The following is a 19486-nucleotide window of genomic DNA, read 5'->3' on the forward strand; positions in this document are numbered from 1 at the left end:
GGGAGTTGGGATGGGGTTACTGATTGGTCTTAGATTTTAAGTGAGGACCAAGCATTGGTCTTAGCAGAAACTGGAGGAGACAGCTGGCCATTTAGAATTTCTAGCAAGAATAAATATGGAGCCCCCCAGGAAACCCATTTTGGTTCTTCATACTAAGTGTCCTTTCAACAGATTAGAGGCTTAGGGTGTGCTGTTCACTGTGGTCTTGTTCAGCATCATTTACTCTGTGTTGTTACTTAATCTTAACGACAGTCTTACATGGTACAGTGTCAGTGGTCCCATATTGCAGATGAGGAAAACCGAGTCTCACAGAAGACAGACTACATACAACGGGAAAGCACGGAGGCAGATGCTATACTCTCACTGCTCAATCATTTCGTGTCCCCTTTGCGGGGATGAATCTCCATCCTTACGTTTCTCTGAGGACCAGTTATTGAAGTATTGGAAGTACTCACGCTCAAACTCTCCATCCTTCTCACTGACATCACATTAAACAACCACATTTATTTATGACCACTCTTCTTCCGAGTCACACAAACTCTATGTCACTCACATCCCTTATCTGTTACTAACACCAATAAGGCGAATTTCATACCAGTTTTTGAAGATCTGGGCCTTCTGTGTTTTCTCTGTTAGAGGCTGCTTCCTTTTTATTGAAGAAATGCACTTTTGGGAAGCTTTTATTGTCTTTTTTTTTTTTTTTTTTTGCGGGTGGGGGGGGGTGGTCCTGTGAAAAGGCAGAATCTCAAGGCTCTTCTTTCTCAGTGTGGGCGGGCCTGCCATTTCCAGCACTGCAGACTTATCCTCCAGCCGCCCCCAAAACATTTATCAGGAGATGTGACTTCTCTCTGAAATTACACAGGTTGGTTTAAAAATAGACGGCAGGGTTTCCCTCCGCAGGGAATGCTGTCAGTCTGCCCACTTCTGACAGCCACTTTTACCTCCTTTCTTTGGTACATGTCAGAGCATTTTTATCTTGAAAAAAAAGAAAGTGTTGTGCTTAACTAAACTGGAGCCCTGAAATTACCAAAAAGGTTCATTTGAAGCATCTAAGGGTGTCTTTAAAAAAAATGCTTCAGTTTCCTGATTAAGAATCATGCACAATTTGGTTTTCTATGCCTCACCATCTTTACAGGGGCATTGTTAGCATGAAAATGAATTTTAAAAATACATTCTAGCGGAGGCGGGCGTCCTGACATGAAGAGTTCTGTTCTGTGTGGAAGGAGACTCGGCTGGGAGCATGAAGTAGCTTTCTTTCTGGGAATAGATCAGCTTGCATCCCAAGTGCAGTAAAGGGAGATAAAAAGTTAAACAAATAGCCCTAAGACAAAACAAATAAAAACAAAGCAAATAAAAATAAGATTTGGAAGTAAAAACAGATTAACTGAAAAAAAAAAAGAAAGAAAAAAACAAACCCAAAAACCACCCCACATAGAAATGCTGGGAAAGAGAAAAGGGGCTTCCGACTTGGGTAAATATTCTCTAGTCAAAATCTTTTCAAAATGATAGGACTGGTTGAAACATCTTGTCCTTTGTGTGCGGGAATATAAAAATCTCCCTTTCCCGCCCCCCCCCCCCCCAATCTTTTGCCTCTTCATTCCTCTCCTCCTATCTGTACTGTCTGTTCCTCCCTTATATGGCTGTTCTCGGAAGTCCAGGAATTTTGAGTGTTATGTGAAAGGCTAATTCTAATTGGGCTCAGGGACATTCCTGTCAAGTGGGAGATGTATGGGTGTCATCCTGTGAAAGATCAACACTCCCAGCATCTGCTATTCTGCATCCCTCTTTCATCCCGTCTCTCTAAATACCAGGCTTAGCTAAATGGCCTAACAGCCCATTATTCCCTCCCTGAGACCCCTCTTTTCAGCCACTGTTTCTTTAATTAGCAGGATAAGTGTGATTCCCTAGCATTTCTTTAACATTGTAACTTTGCAAAAAGGTGTTTATTATCTCACTGATTACACACAAAACCCTGTGAGATAAGGAGGGCAGGAATTCTTAAATCATGTTTGCTTCATAGAGACCTGGGGCTCTCATAGGTTCTGGTTATGGCTTATGATCGCACAGCTCATTAACGGCAGAGTCCATTTCCCCTCTTTAGTCCCAGGCTCCTTGGCGCCTTCGCTGGGTGGTTTTCCCTAAACAGAATGCTTCCTGACTTTGGCCATCAGACGCTATTTGTGGATCCAAGTTAGAGATTATTTTGTAATGTGAAAGCTCTTCCGGGTTTATGCCTCCATATTAAAGAAGCTTTTCTTGTCTCAATCTGAATGACTTCATGCTTTCGGAGGTGTATTAGTTTCATTCATTCAACAAGTATTTACACAGACTTAGTTTGAGCATATAGCAGTGAAAAACAAACAAATTCTTTACCCTCCCAGTGCTTATGTTTCAGTGGAGGAGGCCAAGAATTTAAATAAAGAAATAAGTATATATATGATAGGCCTGGTGGTAAGAAGTGGAAAGAAAGAAAAGCAAGGTCAATGAAGTATTGTGCATTTATATGAGATGGTCAGGGAAGGTCTTTGTTACAGAGATATTTGATGAGCGACCTGAGGATCTGAGGAAGTGGGAGCTCCAGATATTTGGGTGAGGAGGAAGCACTCTGGGGAAGATGGTGGCATGTGCAGAGGCCCTGGCATGGGAGAATGCAAACGAGGTAGCTGACAGCAGCTGAGAGGGGAGGTGAGTGGTGGGAAATGAGGTCAGGGAGGTGGGCAGGGGAAGTGGCAGTGGGATGGAGCCATAGTGAGAATTTTGGCTTTGACTCTGAATGAGATAGGTCACCACTGGAGGGGTCTGAGGATGGAATTCTGGTATCAAAGAGGGCATTTCGACAAATGTCTGCATCCTGCTGGGCGATGGCCCAGCTCTGACCTCTCCCAGCCTAGCCTCTGTCCCACTCAATCTCTTTTTGTTATTCACCAGAGGTGACTACATAACTTGCACGGCCTCATTAAAAAAAAAAAAAATGTGGGGACATGTGTTCAAAGAGTAAGGAAAAAAGGTATAGTTAAAGGTGCTAAAATATACAGCCTTTTCCTTCCTTCTGCAGCCCCTCTTTCAACTTGTCATAGTGGTTTAAATTTGCCATTTAATGTAGTTCTAAGTAAAGGGACATTAACATTTAAAATTATCAGCATTAATTTTACCGCTCTTCATATTGTGCAATGCCAATATAAATGCCAGTTTTAAATGCAAATGTAAGAGCATTTTACTTGTATGTGGAATCACTAAAATTATACATTTCAGGTTTTATAGTTGATACATGTATATTATTTTGTTTCTGCCAAAATGAAGGAAATGCTATACAAAACTAATTCAACTATTTTTATTCTTTGATATGTAACATCTACCAACAGTCTACCCTTTGCTTACTGATGGGTAAGGAAAGACTAAAAGCAAAAGGAACTACTGGTTTTCCTCTTTTCCTCCCTTTATTTTATGTCAGAGCTTTCAGGATAAGTAATTGGCTAATACAGGTCTTCCCTGGTGGCTTGGCAGGTAAAGATTCTGCCTGAGAGGCCGGAGACCTGGGTTCGATCTCTGTGTCAAGAAGATCTCCTGGAGAAGGAAATGGCAAGTCACTCCAGTATTCTTGCCTGGAAAATTCCATAGACAGAGGAGCCTAGGGGGCTACCGTTCCATGAGGCCGCAAGAGTTGACACTACTTGGCGACGAAACCACCGCCACCAGTGCAGGGAAGTACAAGGAGTAACCGAAGATAAGATAGAGCTCTTTGGTTATTTAAGTTTTTAGAATGCCTGGGTCTTTCTTGTGCATTTGGAACAAGCTCTGAATGGGGTGGAAGGCGTGGCCCCTAGGTGGGACACCCTCACTTTTGCAGCCATAGATGTAACACACTTTCTACTTGGTTTGAGTCTTACTGAACTCTCAATTGTTGCAGGTCACGTGATTCTGTGCTCATGGGGCCTCCAAAATGCTTGGTGTGAATGGGGTGGCGGGCAGTGCTGGCCAGATATAGTGTGTGTACTTCTCTACCCATTGTCCCATTGGACCTGATGTAAGATGTTCAAAGACAATATTACTAACAGTTTTAGGATGGTGACATCAGAACTTTAAACCAAGAGCATGGCACATGAAACCGGCCCTGGTTTTCACCCTAATCTTTCTAGAACTCACGTAGTCTTTGTGTAGGAGAGAGTAAGGGGTTGCCTGAGTGCCTTCCCTGTGCCTTCGTGGCAGTCCACACTGTTCATGAAGAGGGCACATAACCAGTCCTGCCTGAGAAGATGGTGCCTGCTTGGAACAGAGAGAATTATGCCAGGAAGCACAGAGAAATCTGAGAAAAATGAACAAGAAGGAGGCAACTTAACATGGCTGAAAGAGAGACAGAGGTGGGAAGGGAAAGTGGCATGGCAGAGGCAGCTGCCAGGGAGGCTCTCTGATGGCCTTTTGTGTGCAAGAGTGAGGACACGGGGCTCAGAGAGAGGGTGGCTCAGTCGCGCCCAACTGTTTGCAACTCCGTGGACTTATACAGTCCATGGAATTCTCCAGGCCAGAAGACTGGAGTGGGTAGCCATGCCCTTCTCCAGGATCGAACCCACGTCTCGTGCATTGCAGGCAGATTCTTTACCAGCTGAGCCACAAGGGAAGCCCCAGACAGAGGGGCACCAGGGCGGTAACTATTGATCGGATAACCTCAAAGAGAAGTTCACACTAATAAAATCAGGACATAATCAGGGCCAAGGAATAAAGAGGCAAAGTTTGGATATAAGTGACTATTAATTTAAAATCTTTATTTTAAAAAGAGACTGGGGATTAGTCTCCTGATTTTTTATGGGAAGTGAGAGAAGCAATGACTTTAAGATAGTCATTGTGTGTATATGAGCTATATATATACATATATATATCTTTTCACTGCATATATAGCCTTTACACATATATGTATATCTTTTTTCCCCCTCTCCCTTGGGGGAGGGATGAATGAGTAGAACTACTCAGACAGGATAAAATGTCAAGAAAAGACAAGATTTCTGAATTTGGAGAAAATGAGAACCGTGGGCTTCGGTTTCAGACTAAAGAATAATGTCAGGAATGAGACATTAGGAAGGAGCTGGTTGCCTGACATTTGTTTGTGATTTACAGAGAAGGTTGTGGGAGCGTAGGTGTCACTTAAAAGAAGCTGAAGCTCAGAAAACTTCTCGAGAAGCCTTCTGTATGTGGGAGAAGATACCAGGTGGAATTTCCCTGGGGCGAAGGTCCTGAAGAGAAGGCCAGGCAAGAGGTGTTGGAGTCCTGAGCCCCCAGCCTGAAGGGATCCTGTCTTGGGAATATACTGGACAAAGAGTCTTCAAGACCAAGGGGACAGACTCATCTGAAGTTCAAGCTCTCTTTTTCAAGACCACGCCCGAGTGCCTAGGTTCTGTGAACTCCCCAGGCCCGATTTCAACACCTATGTGGGCATTTGCCCTGAGCTTATTCTCCTGGCTGCAAGACTCTTGTGCATTTATAGGCAGGTGGGGTTGCCAAGGGCTAGCTGTCAGGCAGGGTTTGGACTGCTTGGATGTGCGTGCTGGATTGGCTCCCCCCTTGCCTTTGAGGTTGCAGTGGTGCTGGCTGGACCTGGGAGGTGGAGCGGGGTGGGCAGAGCTCCCTCCACATCTCTGTTTCAGTGTGGAACTCCGAGAAGTCCAAAAAGACTGAATTTGAACCTGGCGTTCCTTGCTATTAAGAAGTAGAATTGTCCAACCAGGAGGATAGAATGTATTTTATCTGCCCATTTATTCTCTTCTTTTTATAACTTTTATTCATTTATTCACTTGGTATGTGGGCATCTGTTTGTTCTCCAGCCCTCACCTTGCCTCCCTGTGAATCCTTTGTGGGGGTTTAGCGGCTTAGATGAAGGTGAAGGGTGATAAAATTCCACTCCTCCACATTGTTGTCCTCTTGTTATTATTAGCAATTAAGATGGAAACCTTTCAAGGAGGACCAGCAGATCCTTCCTGCCTAAATTTACTCTGAGTTACTTCTCATTTTGTGAATGGATATAGCTGTTTTAAGGTGAAGAGTAAAAACATTTTGATGTTATAGGCATTTGTTCCTTTGATACCTTGAATATGAGGGGAAAAAATGGAGAGACCAGAATTACTGGTTAAACTGAGTATCTGGTTTCAAGCAGATGACTGCAAGACATTCTTTCCTCCAGGGAACCAGGTTTAGGAGTTCCTCCATGAGTCAGGGAGGAAGCCAGAGTGAGTCTGTACAGCCTGCTTTTCTTTCTCTCTTTTAAACTCAGATCCTGACTCTCTTGTTCTGTCTAAGACTTAAAATTAAGAGTTTAAAAAAGGGAAGTAAAACAGCTTGGGCAAGGAGAGCAGTAGGCCCAGAATGTTCTGTTGATTTCGAATGTTCAACTTCTGCTTTGGCTCCAGGACATGGAGTCAGCAGAGCTGACTCGGGTGTGATGGGGGGAACTTTAAGATTCTTTTGTGGAACATGTGACATGGCCAGTGTATTTTATAACAGTTCGGACAAGATTTTAACAGACACATTCCTGTTGACAACATGACACATTTTCTGAGCACTTAAGATGCCAGGCATATGCTGAACATATGATAAGCATCATCTCATAATTAGAAGGTTCTAATACAATTACTGCTTCTCATTTTACAGATGAGGAAATGGAGAATTTTAGATACCTGCTCAAGACTTTAGAGCTAGTCAGTTACTGACCGGACCTGAAACTTGTTCTTTTTGACAACAAAATTCATCTCTTTGACCTTGATGCTACACTGCCCAGCATTCCAATATGTGATACGAGATTGGGTCAATTATTTCACTTAATTTCTAGAAGAGCAACATTTTGACATGTCACCTAGTCTGACCTTTTCAGTGAATAGTTGTGAAAGCACAGATCCAGAGAGGTCAAATGACGTACTTGGGATCAATCAGCTCGTTAGTGCCAAAAACAAAATTCTGGTGTCAGAAACTCTGTATTGGCAATTATTCTGCTACATTCTGGTGAGGGACTCATTTGAAAACACAGTTTGAGTAATGGTAGGTGAGGAAAGTGGAAATGTTTCTTTTTAAAATTCAAACTGGGAGCAGAGTTGCCAGCCTCTCTTATATCCCCTGCTTTTTCTCTGCCTTACAATCTGTGCTATGAATTCTGAGAGCTTTCACAAGGAAAGGCATTGCTTATGGCTCGACCTTAATATGTCATATTAAGGATGAAGATGTGTGTCCTAAGTTGTTTTAGTCCTGTTCAACTCTTTGCAACCCCATGGACCGCAAGCCTCCAGAGGCTCCTCTGTCCATGGGATTTTCCAGGTAAGAATACTGGAGTGGGTTGCCAAGCTCTTCTCCAGGGGATCTTCCCGACCCAGGGATGAAACCATTGTCTCCTGCATTGGCAGATGCGTTCTTTACCACTAGTAGCAGCTGGGAAGCCCAAGGATGAAGGTACATGATAGTTTCTCTTGCATGTTTCTATGCCAAACGTGCATTTTGTTTTTGTGGTTGTTTAATGGAAACTTCTTCCTTCTCTTCCTAGGTGAGCAGAATGTAGAAGTCGGGAGAAACATGCCCCCATTTTCAAGTATCTAATTTATACTTGACTTTCATGTGTGAACAACTTTTGTTCTCCATCCAGCTGGATAGAAATTGTGGGGAAAGTCACACAATGTCTCTAACTTACTTTTAAATGCCTCTGCACAGAAAAGTAAAATGAGTTTTAAAAAGGAAACAAAAAATGTTGGAACTTTAACCTACCGTATGGATTCAGAAGTTGATTCTGTTAGCTTTGGCAGTAGAACCAGTATTCCCCAAATGCATTTATTTGTTCACAACCGTTTGGGTAGCAGTCTGTGCAGGGCTCGGTGGTGACGGCTCATCTCAGGTTTCACTGTGGCCAGAGTGGGGATGAACTAGATGGCTTGCAAAGGTGTTCATGCCAGTTCCTTTCATTCCTACACAAAGGCCCCTTGGCCACATGGCTTTGCCACTCTTCTCATCAAATAGGGAGTCTAAAGTAAGCCCCTACATATGAATGAGTTCCATGCAGTGAGCACCTTCATAAGCCCAATTTGTTCGTATTCATGACTCCAGCAAAGTAAGCCTAGGTACTCAACTAACACAATCGTCTGTAAGTACTCTCCTGTAATAGGTTTATAATACTTTCCACACGAAAAATACATAAAAAGCAAACACAAGAAATGAAACGTTTTCAATCTTATAGTACTGTACCTTGAAAAGTACACTACAGTACAGTACAGCAGCTGGCTCTTCTTAGCAGTGCCAGCTATATCTCTGCAACTTTTCCACTTGCTTCCAGGCCTCCGGGGCTTGAAATAAAGGTACTGTCCTCCTGTACCCTATACAGAACCTAACAGTAAAGTATACAAAAGCACAGCCACCTGTAGTGGATGCACGCAAGTACTAATAATGTCCACTTGACATGTGAACTTACATGACAGCGCGCTCGGGGGTTTGAAAGTTCGGAACGCGGAGGTTGGTACACAGGAGACTGACTGCATTTCTCTACCCCCTTGAGTCTGAGTTTAATGGCGACTTTTTTGCCAGAGAGGATATTGGCAAACATAGTGCAGCACACATTTAAAGAGGACTTGCATTTGGGGGCTTGCACTCTCCCTGCTGCAAACTGAAAGACCACCTTCTGAAGAAGCGTAAATGAACTTCCTGGAGGAGAAACCACAGGGAGAGACAGACTCAACCATCTCTTCTGTCGTGACTGAGGCCTCCGATGTGAGTGAGGCTGTCTTAGACCTTTCAATCTCTCTCAAGCTGACCCAGAACAAAAGAACTGGGAGAGATAAATCATTGGTTCTATAATCCACTTAGTGTTCACTTTTTGATGGGTTTGTTTAAAATATCACATTTACTGCCCATATCAAAAGTCTTACAGACTACAGTAATTTAAAAAAGTTATTTATTTATTTGGCTGTGTTGAGTATTAGCACGTGGGATCTTTCACCGGCACACAGGCTCCAGATTGTGGGCTCAGTAGTTGTGGCTGGTGGGCTTAGTTGTTCCAAGGAATGTGGAATCTTACTTCCCCGACCAGGATCGAATCCACGTCCCCTGCAGTACCTGGTGTATTCTTAATCTCTGGGCCACCAGGGAAGTCCCGACTACAGTGATTTAAAAAAAAATACATCTATGTTTGCAAGCTTAAAGAGCCTGAATGAATACCTAGCAATCTAAGGCAGTTTTACTAAATTTTGTCCTACAAAATGGTGTTGCTGATCTTGTTGCCTGACTTAGAGCCGGTCTGCTCCCATGCCCCTTGAGACAGCACTGGTGGCTGCCTTGGTTCAGGATCAAGGCCAGCACTAAGGGGGGGCATTGCCCCCCAACTCCACCCGTGGCTGGGGATTGAGGGAGCTCCCAGGAAAACAGGGGGGCTGGACTTACGGGACAGGAGCCCATGATAATTAGAACACCATAGGAACAGACCTGGAACTGGTGGGTCAGAAGACTCCCGGGTCATGAAAAGCTTAAGCCTTTCATTTTTGGAGTGATTTGTCTGGCAATGAAAACTACAGGACAACTTCAGAAGACTGTTTGGAACAGAATACCCTTAGAAAATATCACTAATTATGAAAACAATGCCAGTGTCTACCAAATAAGGACAGCATGAAAATTACTGTTTTTTACTGATATATAATTGACATATATTTCATTAATTTTAGGTGTACAATGTAATGATTTGATATATGCACATTGTGTGAGATTATTACTGGAATATATTTAGTTAACATTCACCACCATACATAGTTACTTTGCTGTTTTCTTATGATGAGAACTATTAAGATTTACACACTACACAGTAGTGTTAACTATAGTCACCATGCTGTAACTTACCTCCCCAGGACTTATTTAACTTATGACTAAAACATGGTACTTTTTGACCAACTTCACTCATTGCACCTACCCCCAACCTCCACTTCCAGTAATCTCCAGAGGTTATTAAAAATTGCTAGCATTAAAACTAGATCATCCTGACAATGGAAATATCTCATTTCCTTTAATAAGGAAATATAGTAAAGGTCAAAGTTCTTTCATAGAATGATCTCATTTAAAAGTGTACACTCTGTTAAAAAATGTTTGCCCTATACTTCCATTTGTAATATTGGCATATATTCTTATGATAGTGTTAATAGAAATATAATAAAGTGTAGTATCTATAGGAATTGGGCATACGGAGAACTGGTTGACTTTTCACAATTTAATCAGATTGCTTTCCCCTGATGGCTCAACTATTTGAAGGGAGAAAGGATTTTTATTGTACATAACAACAAAGAGAGGGAGCATTTTGAGAGATCAGAACGTAGCGGGCACATCTAAAGGGTATGGATCAACATAAAGGTGACAAGTTTCTTACAAGAAGATGTACAAGAGTTGTGTCAAAAGTGTATGGAGGTCTTGATTTCAGGAATTAAGAAGATCGCTTCCTTTTCCTCTTCTTTCCTATTCATCAAAGTTCATCAAGTTTGGAGTTCTTAGCAGAGTTAAGCTACATTATGACATACGATAGCATTTTCCCCAATATTTTCTTTGTTTTATTAGTTCCTCAAGATGTTCAGCATAAAAGGGATAAGGAGTTAAATAAGTCTGACAAATATATTAAAGCCTACTTTTTGTCAATGCACATTAGTATAGTATATTGAAGACTCTGAGAAACATTACAGTAGGGACTTCATTGGTGGTCCAGTGATTAAACAGTGTGCTTCCACTGCAAGGAGTGTGGGTTCAGTTCCTGGTTGGGGAACTATTATGTGCCAGGAGGCCAAAAAGTTAAAAAAAAAAAAAAAACAACCAGTAGTAAAGAAATTATTCCCTCTTTTAAAAGTCCAGTGCTTGTCAATCTTATTTAAAGATAGAATTATTTTCTTCTATAAAATGTTTTAGCATCACACATAACTGGCTTTCACTTGAGAAAATTAGAGTTAATTGACGCAATTCAATCTGTAGTTATGTATATGTGAATATACACTTTTGTGATAGTTGTTCAGTCGCTAAGATGTGTCCCTCTCTGCAACCCCATGAATTGCAGCATTCCAGGCATCCCTGTCCATCACCAACTCGCAGAGCTTGCTCAAACTCGTGTTCATTGAGTTGGTGATGCCATCCAACCATTTCATCCTCTGTCATCCTCTTCTCCTCCTGCCCTCAATCTTTTCCAGCATCAGGGTCTTTTCCAAAGAGTTGGCTGTTCTCATCAGATAGCTAAAGGATTGGAGCTTCAGCTTCAGCATCACTCCTTCCAGTGAATATTCAGGATTGATTTCTTTTAGGACTGACAGATACAAAGATGTGTTCTCTGCAGTATTGGTCTCAGAAAATTAATATGTATAATAGGAAATATGAAACTGGTACATAAAAATATTATATGACATAAAAGGAGATATGGATTGAATTAGTAATATCTTTCATTGGAGTTAACAAAACCCAGCTCAGAGTGGCTTGAGGGAATGATTGGCTTATGTAAATGGAAAGTTCAGAAGTAGATCAGGCTTGGGGAGCTTTTTCTATCAGGATCCCAGCTCTGTTTCTCTTGCCTTTCTCTGGGTGTCAACTTCACCCTGGCTTGCTTGATGGGATCAACAGTTATTCTCATTGCAACATGAGCCATATTATCTCTAACTTTCAAGTTCAAGAAGAGAATGTCTCCTTCCACAGTCACTGGCCAAAAGTTCTAAGACTTGTGCTGACTGTGAACCAGTCCATGGGGCCAGGAAATTGTCATGACAAATACCTATTGGTTTACAACTAGGTTACCTGGATCAAAGACTCAGTCAAGAGAGATGAGATTATCCCCATTGGCATAGACCCCACTTGAGGAAATAGGGATGGACTCAATCTCACCCAGATGCTATGGCTGTTACCATAGATTGGAGGGCATAGAATGGATGTGTGTGCTGAGGGGGAATAACCACAATGTCCACTACAGAGGGGCCAGGAAGAACACCTTAGTTCTGTGGGCCCAGTGACTGGTTCATCTGTTGAGAATCTTGGTGGAGTAGATTTTCAGATGGTTGTCAAGGGCATGAGTTGGCTTTGGATATGAAGGAGAGGAGCAGTAAAGGGCATTCTAGAAAGAGAGAGAGCTGCAGAGGCAAGTCAGATGAGCAGGGCTTGGTAGAGTGAAGTGCTCTTAGGCAGATCCATTTGGATGGAATAATCATAACAAGGTTTATATGGGAAAATTCACTCTGCGTTCCAAGTATTCAATAATTTTAAAAAAAGTTGTTTTGAAACTCAACCCATTAGTAAATTGGGAACTCCCTGTTCTGCTGAGTCATAGCCCTACTACCATCTATGAGGTTTATGTTTCAAGAAGTATATAGTTGGCACATCCATGTAAAATCTTTATAGAAAAACTCCAGACTTGTTTGAAAAGATGTCAGGTTAGCGCAGCTGAGTTGACCATTGACACATTTTATAGCAAAATATTTATTGATAGGAATGAAATGAATCCCTTGTCTCTCCCTGAGGACGCCTGTCATCATTTAGATTAGTGGTAAAATGCAGTTTTAAAAATCAGATTTTGGAAGAAATACTATGAATTTTCCTGTATCAAGTGTTTAGCATTTTATTTTGAGTAACTAAAAAGACCATCCTGCACTTAATGTAACAGCAACTACCTAGACTAAATTTCAAAGCTGTTAATAGATTGAAGTACTTTAATAGTATGAGTTAAGGAAGAAAGAAGAGGTGCCTGCTGTTGTGTGTGGAGAGAGCAGATATGCAGGTACCCATCTGGTAACAGAAAAAGCAGTGGATGCTGTAGCATGTTTTGAGCCTTTAAAAATATCTCTTTGTTTCTTTTCGTTTTTTAGAGAAGTCCTTACATTTACTTTTTTAGTTTTTTTTTTTTAATTGAGGTATAGTTGATTTACTATTCAGTCATAAGAAAGAATGAGATTTTGACATTTGCAACAACATGAGTGAATTTAAAGGGTATTATATTTAGTGAAATAAGTCAGACGGAGAAAGACAAATACTGTGTAAAATCACTTAAATGTGGAATATAAAAATTAAATGAGTGACTACAATAACAACAAAAAAGAATAAACAGATTCACAGGTATAGGGAACAAATTAGTGGTTACTTGTGGGGAGAGGAGAGAGGAGGGAAAGGGAAGATTGGGGGAGAGGATTAAGAGGTACAGATTATCATGTATAAAAGAAGGAAGATACAAAGATGTATGGTGCAGAGAATATAGCCAATATCTTCCCATTTTTCTTTCATGTTAATTTATACATTTCTTCTTTTCCTTAAAAAATCTAGCCTAGTGTTGTATGGAACATCCTGTGAAATAACAGTTGGACGTTTTCATTCCTTATCACTGCCTTTGATGTACAGTTTGATCCTTCCTAAATAGCTCCCAGCTTTGGTAGCGGTCACTCTGCTTCCTCACTGGTTGATTCCAAGTCTGTAATTACCTCTAGGTCCAAAGGCGAGGATTAACAGACCTTACCCTAATTGCTTGTTTTTGTAAAGTTGTTAAAAAGGATTTGTGCTCCAGAAACAGAGCCAGACAGAAGGAAGCCTGGAGTTCAAAAGTCTTGTAATCTTTGGCTCCACAGGCCTATAAAATCGGAGTGTTGACTGAAAGCAAACAGCCTGCAGTCTGAGAGGCCCAGGCTGAGAAAGGACAGGGGGCCCAGGGATCATTTGAAGAGGTGGGGGGCTTCATGAGGATTCTGGACTGAGCTGTTCATAGATGGCCCCATTTGATTTCCCCTTCCTTATGAATGCCCGATCTAGAGCACTCTGCTGCACAACAAATCTTTTCTTATCTCGTGTGTTCCTGGAATTTAAGAATAAATGAGGCCTCTTGCAAATGCCTGGCATGAAAGGAGTAAATTGGAAATATTAAGGGATGATGGTGCAGTAATAATGTACTCTTGTTTCCTGGTGCCACTCTTGAGCTAATGGTTACAAGCTTGCAATTTGTGAGCAAGAAGATTAAGTTCAATACGAAACCACAATTATAGGTAAGTAGGAGCAGGGGGTTCTTTGGGGAAAGTGTGAGGGATCAGTCACCTCCTCACCTCCAAGTATTACAGGTTACCGGAGGTTATAAGATTTAACGAGTATGGAAAGTTTTGCTGGGTGAAAGAGCGTTTTAAAAAACGTCACCGGGAAGCTCTTTCAAGTGGCTTTCTTAACAACAAATCATGCCTTCTCATTCGCTATAGGATTCTTAGGAAAACTCTGGGTATCTTTACCAAGGAAAAGTTTAAACTACATGTTATACCAGATTGATTTGTGGAATAAAAGATCAGTATATGATAAGATGTAAGAGAATAACACATTAAAGCTGGTTATAAAAAGATGCCAGAAGAACAATGGAGACAGAATTTGTTTTTAAACTAGGCAGAAATTGAGGCCGAATACTGTTTCCTTTTCTTTCTAAGCTGAATTTCTTGTCAGCAAACTAATTTTCAATGATTTTAGCAGAAATATATTTTAAACAAATGAGAAAACAGTGTGCATGACAGCTGAGTTGCTGCAGTCAGGCCCCATTCTCTGTGACCCTGTGGACTGTAGCCTCCCAGGCTCCTCTATCCATGGGTTCCTCCAAGCAAAAATACTGGAGGGGGTTGCCCTGCCCTTTTCCAGGGGATCTTCCCCACCCAGGGATCAAACCTTCAAAATCTCATCATGTCTCCTGTGTTGGCAGGTGGTTCTTTTTCACCTGGGAAGCCTTAGAAAACAGTATAAATGGAAATAAGTATTTTTAAATGTTTTCAATGAATCTGTTTTTTTTTTTTTTAATTTTTTATCTCTCTTCTTCAGAAGAAGAATATCTTCATTTAGAAAAATGTTTGTTTTATGTTATTTCCATATAGGTACTTTCATCTTCTTTTATTTTAATATTTGGACTTTCATAAAGTCAGGAGATTTCCTAAAATTACTCCTACATCACTAATTCTTATTCATTACTACATTTGAATTTCTCAAGGGAGAAAAAAAAAAGGTTTGATATTTATGTGTAAATTTTTTGCTTACAATTTGAACTCATTTGTGATCTTTTGAAACTAAATTAATTTGAGGTGCACATTTATAGAGAGATATTTGTTATGGGAGTTGTGATTAATCCCATCCTTTTTTCCTCATAAGCAAGCACATCTGAATCTATCATATTCTAGAAGGCATTGTCTCTTTGATGATATGTCTTGGATTGGCAAGTTTCTGACTTTCTGATTCCTGAAAAAATTTTCAACACCCGTTAAACAAAAAGCCTCAGAAAGTAGTTCTGGCCTTATCTCTTCAGAAAGAATTTCTTAATTTAATTCTGAATACAGTGATTGACTATACTGCAAAAGAATTATGTCAGTTCTATATGTTTTGGACCCAAGTGTCTGGCAGCAGCTCTTTCTCCAATCCAAAGACATGGGTCCCACAAGTAGTCAGAAAGAGGTTGGATGAAATGTGTGACCTGTGTGGCAGGGTTCAGGACTTAACTCACGGTGATTGAGATGTGTAGAGAAACACAGCTTCTTTATTTTGTCTAGAGTCTGTCCCCTTCCTCAGTTCTCACCTGCTGGTTTGTGGGAAACATTAATTAAATTTCCAGTATGTTTTAAAATTTGTTCAACCTGACAATTTAAATCACGCTTTTAGGCTGTCCTCAGTCTCTCCTATGAATAAAAATATCCAGTCTCAGAGAATGTCTGTTTCCTCCCTCCCCATTTCTAACATTGAGTTGGTGTGAGCAGAAAGGTGAGTGTTGCTCAAACTTGTGAAGCCCTGAGGTGAACAAGATTTGGAGGTCTTTAAGGTGTGATGTCTTCTGAACCCCAAGGTTATGGCCATTGATTCCTGAATTCTCTCCCAGCTTTCAGAGCTGAGATCTGCAAAAGATAAGCTATGGGCTGTTCTTTTGGCTCAGGAAATGCTACTGGTGTAGACTATGGCTGCTTAGAATCAGCCACCACGTCTTTGGCAGTTCCTCCCTATGGCCTTCTGTGCTGGGGGTCCTCCATAGCTGTGGAGACCTTAGGCTTTGCTGTAATGGGCTCCATGGTTGGTTCTTGGATTTCACTGTGAATCCAAGCAACAGGAAATGCAGGTGGGTTGGGAACACGAAATCTCAAGCTTTCTTTACCTAACCACACTATTAAGGCTTCTTTTAGTGGCTGTGTCTCAGACCGGAGGCTCTACTAAGTGGTCCTATTTCAGACTCTAAACTGGTAGTAGACAGTCTCATTGGCACTGCCTGTGTGACATATTACCGCCTTTCTTGGTGGAAGCCAAGATGGGAAAAATTTGAAAGCTTGCGTTTACTTGCCTTTGGTCTTTTGTCTTCTCTCTCCTTTTCACCATCTATGTACATAAGAGGACAATCTTTCTTCTAATCCTTTAAGTCGAATCCTCTGTCTGCCATAGTGATGGCTTAGCTGTGAGAGGCCTTCCACACCACAATAGAACTCTAGGATCTAAATTCTTGGTATCCTAAAGGAAATATTAAAGTGACCCAGAATCCTCTCTCTGTGCAATGATATGTCTGGCATGGCTGTTGTCTTGGTACTTTTGCATCTCAGAATCTACTTATAAGTTTACTACACCTTGAATTTGCTCTGCATAAAATACCAGTGTTTACCTTGCATGGACTGTATCATAGGCAGCTGCGATTTTGAGGATTTTGGAGAATCTTGGGGAGTTCAGCTATGTTAGGTTAGTTCTTTTTATTTTTCTGCAGCACTTTCTTCAACAATATTCTTGATATTTTGTTAATTAAAATGGAAACTAAATGTATCCTTATAATGTATGTATTTTCTTTCTGCCAATATATAGCCTTCTGAGATGTTCACCATCTATTTCATCTCCTAGCCCATCAATTAGTTTCTATTAACTTATCCTCCTTTTCCCTTAGAGCACTTAGTCATAGTGAAATTATTAATATATATTGACAGTTTTATTTGCTTGTCTGCTTATTTTCTGTCTCTTTCTCTACAATATAAGCTCAAAGAGAGGAAGGCTTTATCTTTTTTGTTCACTGTGGTATTCCATTGCCTAGAACAGGATGTACTCATATTAGGGACTCAATAAACATATGCTGAAAGAATAAATTTATAAATGAATGAATGAATCTATAACCAAATTCTACAGTCAGTTGACTTTGCTTTTCCTTCTAGGTTCAAGGACTCTGCATATGCCCATTAATGATGGCTGATTGCCAATGACATTACTATAGATGACTAAGCAATCATATTCACTGAGGTTAATTCTGAGTTGTGTTTTTATTGCAAAATGTTTTGAGCCTGAAAATTTCATTGGTCCATGGGGAGTATTTTCTGGAACTAGAGAAGTAGTATTCTGATTGCCGAATCAATAGAAGATAAATTTATGCAACAGTCAACAAATGCTATAAACTCTTGATAACACTCTATTTTTCATCGTTATATTTTGGTACCAAACCCCACTACTTGACACATAGTAAACATTCATTAATGTATGTTGAATTGGCTCAGTATGAAATGTGAGTTCAAATCTTCCAATTGTGTTTTCAGTTCAGTTGAGTTGAGTTCAGTCGCTCAGTCATGTCCAACTCTTTGCGACCCCATGAATCACAGCACGCCAGGCCTCCCTGTCCATCACCATCTCCCAGAGCTCACTCAGACTCACGTCCATCGAGTCCGTGATGCCATCCAGCCATCTCATCCTCTGTTGTCCCCTTCTCCTCCTGCCTCCAATCCCTCCCAGCATCAGAATCTTTTCCAATGAGTCAACTCTTCTCATGAGGTGGCCAAAGTACTGGAGTTTCAGCTTTAGCATCATTCCTTCCAAAGAAATCCCAGGGCTGATCTCCTTCAGAATAGACTGGTTGGATCTCCTTGCAGTGCAAGGGACTCTCACGAGTCTTCTCCAACACCACAGTTCAAAAGCATCAATTCTTCGGTGCTCAGCCTTCTTCACAGTCCAACTCTCACATTCATACCTGACCGCTGGAAAAACCATAGCCTTGACTAGACAGACCTTAGCTGGCAAAGTAATGTCTCTGCTTTTGAATATGCTATCTAGGTTGGTCATAACTTTTCTTCCAAGGAGTAAGCGTCTTTTAATTTCATGGCTGTAGTCACCATCTACAGTGATTCTGGAGCCCCCCAAAATAAAGTCTGACACTGTTTCCACTGTTTCCCCATCTATTTCCCTTGAAGTGATGGGACTGGATGCCATAATCTTCATTTTCTGAATGTTGAGCTTTAAGCCAACTTTTTCACTCTCCTCTTTCACTTTCATCAAGAGGCTTTTTAGTTCCTCTTCACTTTCTGCCATAAGGGTGGTGTCATCTGCATATCTGAGGTTATTGATATTTCTCCCTGCAATCTTGATTCCAGCTTGTGTTTCTTCCAGCCCAGCATTTCTCATGATGTACTCTGCATGTAAGTTAAATAAGCAGGGTGACAATATACAGTCTTGACATACTCCTTTTCCTATTTGGAACCAGTCTGTTGTTCCATGTCCAGTTCTAACTGTTGCTTCCTGACCTGCATTGTGTTTTAAGTCTGCATAAATTACCCTGATGTCCCTAAACCCCAGATAAAACAATACCATTCAAGATATGTTTACTCTAAAAAACAAATATTGTAAATTCTAGTCTGCTTCATTTTGTCTTAATTTAGGTCCTGCTATTGAGACACTTCACAGCCAGCTAGAAAATGTCACTATCAGTAAGTTCTTTACCATTGACACTTTAGTTCCAACAGTTCCACAGTGCTTGGTTCCAACATACTGCTGCTGCTGCTGCTAAGTCGCTTCAGTTGTGTCTGACTCTGTGTGACCCCATAGACAGCAGCCCACCAGGCTCTGCCACCCCTGGGATTCTCCAGGCAAGAACACTGGAGTGGGTTGCCATTTCCTCCTCCAATGCATGAAAGTGAAAAGTGAAAGTGAAGTCGCTCAGTCGTGTCTGACTCTTAGCGGCCCCATGGACTGCAGCCCACCAGACTCCTCCGTCCATGGGATTTTCCAGGCAAGAGTATTGGAGTGGGGTGCCATTGCCTTCTCCGACATACTAGCTGATCTTAAAACAGCAGAACAGAACTTTTCACAAATTAATCAAGAAACCCTTGTTATGGAGGTTGAGGATTTGCACAGTCATTGTTCACGGCTTGGGACGATGGATTAGTTAGATCTCTTACGCTTGAAGGGGTTGACCACAAGCATTGTCCAGATATACAAGAATAAGTTGTTCCAAGCCTGTTTCGACAATGAACACATGAGCCCTCTGCTTTCTAGTGATCATGGCTATGAGTCATCTCAGCTGCAACCCCAAGCCATTTGGATCTCTTGGAAAGGCCTCACCTGTGTTTAGGGCCCAGGCTTGGGGAACCGAGAACTGGCCAAATCACCATGGCCACAGGACTGCTGGCATACTCAGCCAGTTCTCTAGTGGTTCGGTGAAATGATTAAATTGAGTTATCCTAACTCACTTTTACGATGTCAGTAGTGCAGTTTGGGGAACACAGATTTAGACATAGAGTCAGAT

This window comes from Oryx dammah, unplaced genomic scaffold (genome assembly GCF_014754425.2).
Source record: "Oryx dammah isolate SB20612 unplaced genomic scaffold, SCBI_Odam_1.1 HiC_scaffold_29, whole genome shotgun sequence".
Classification (NCBI taxonomy): Eukaryota; Metazoa; Chordata; class Mammalia; order Artiodactyla; family Bovidae; genus Oryx; species Oryx dammah.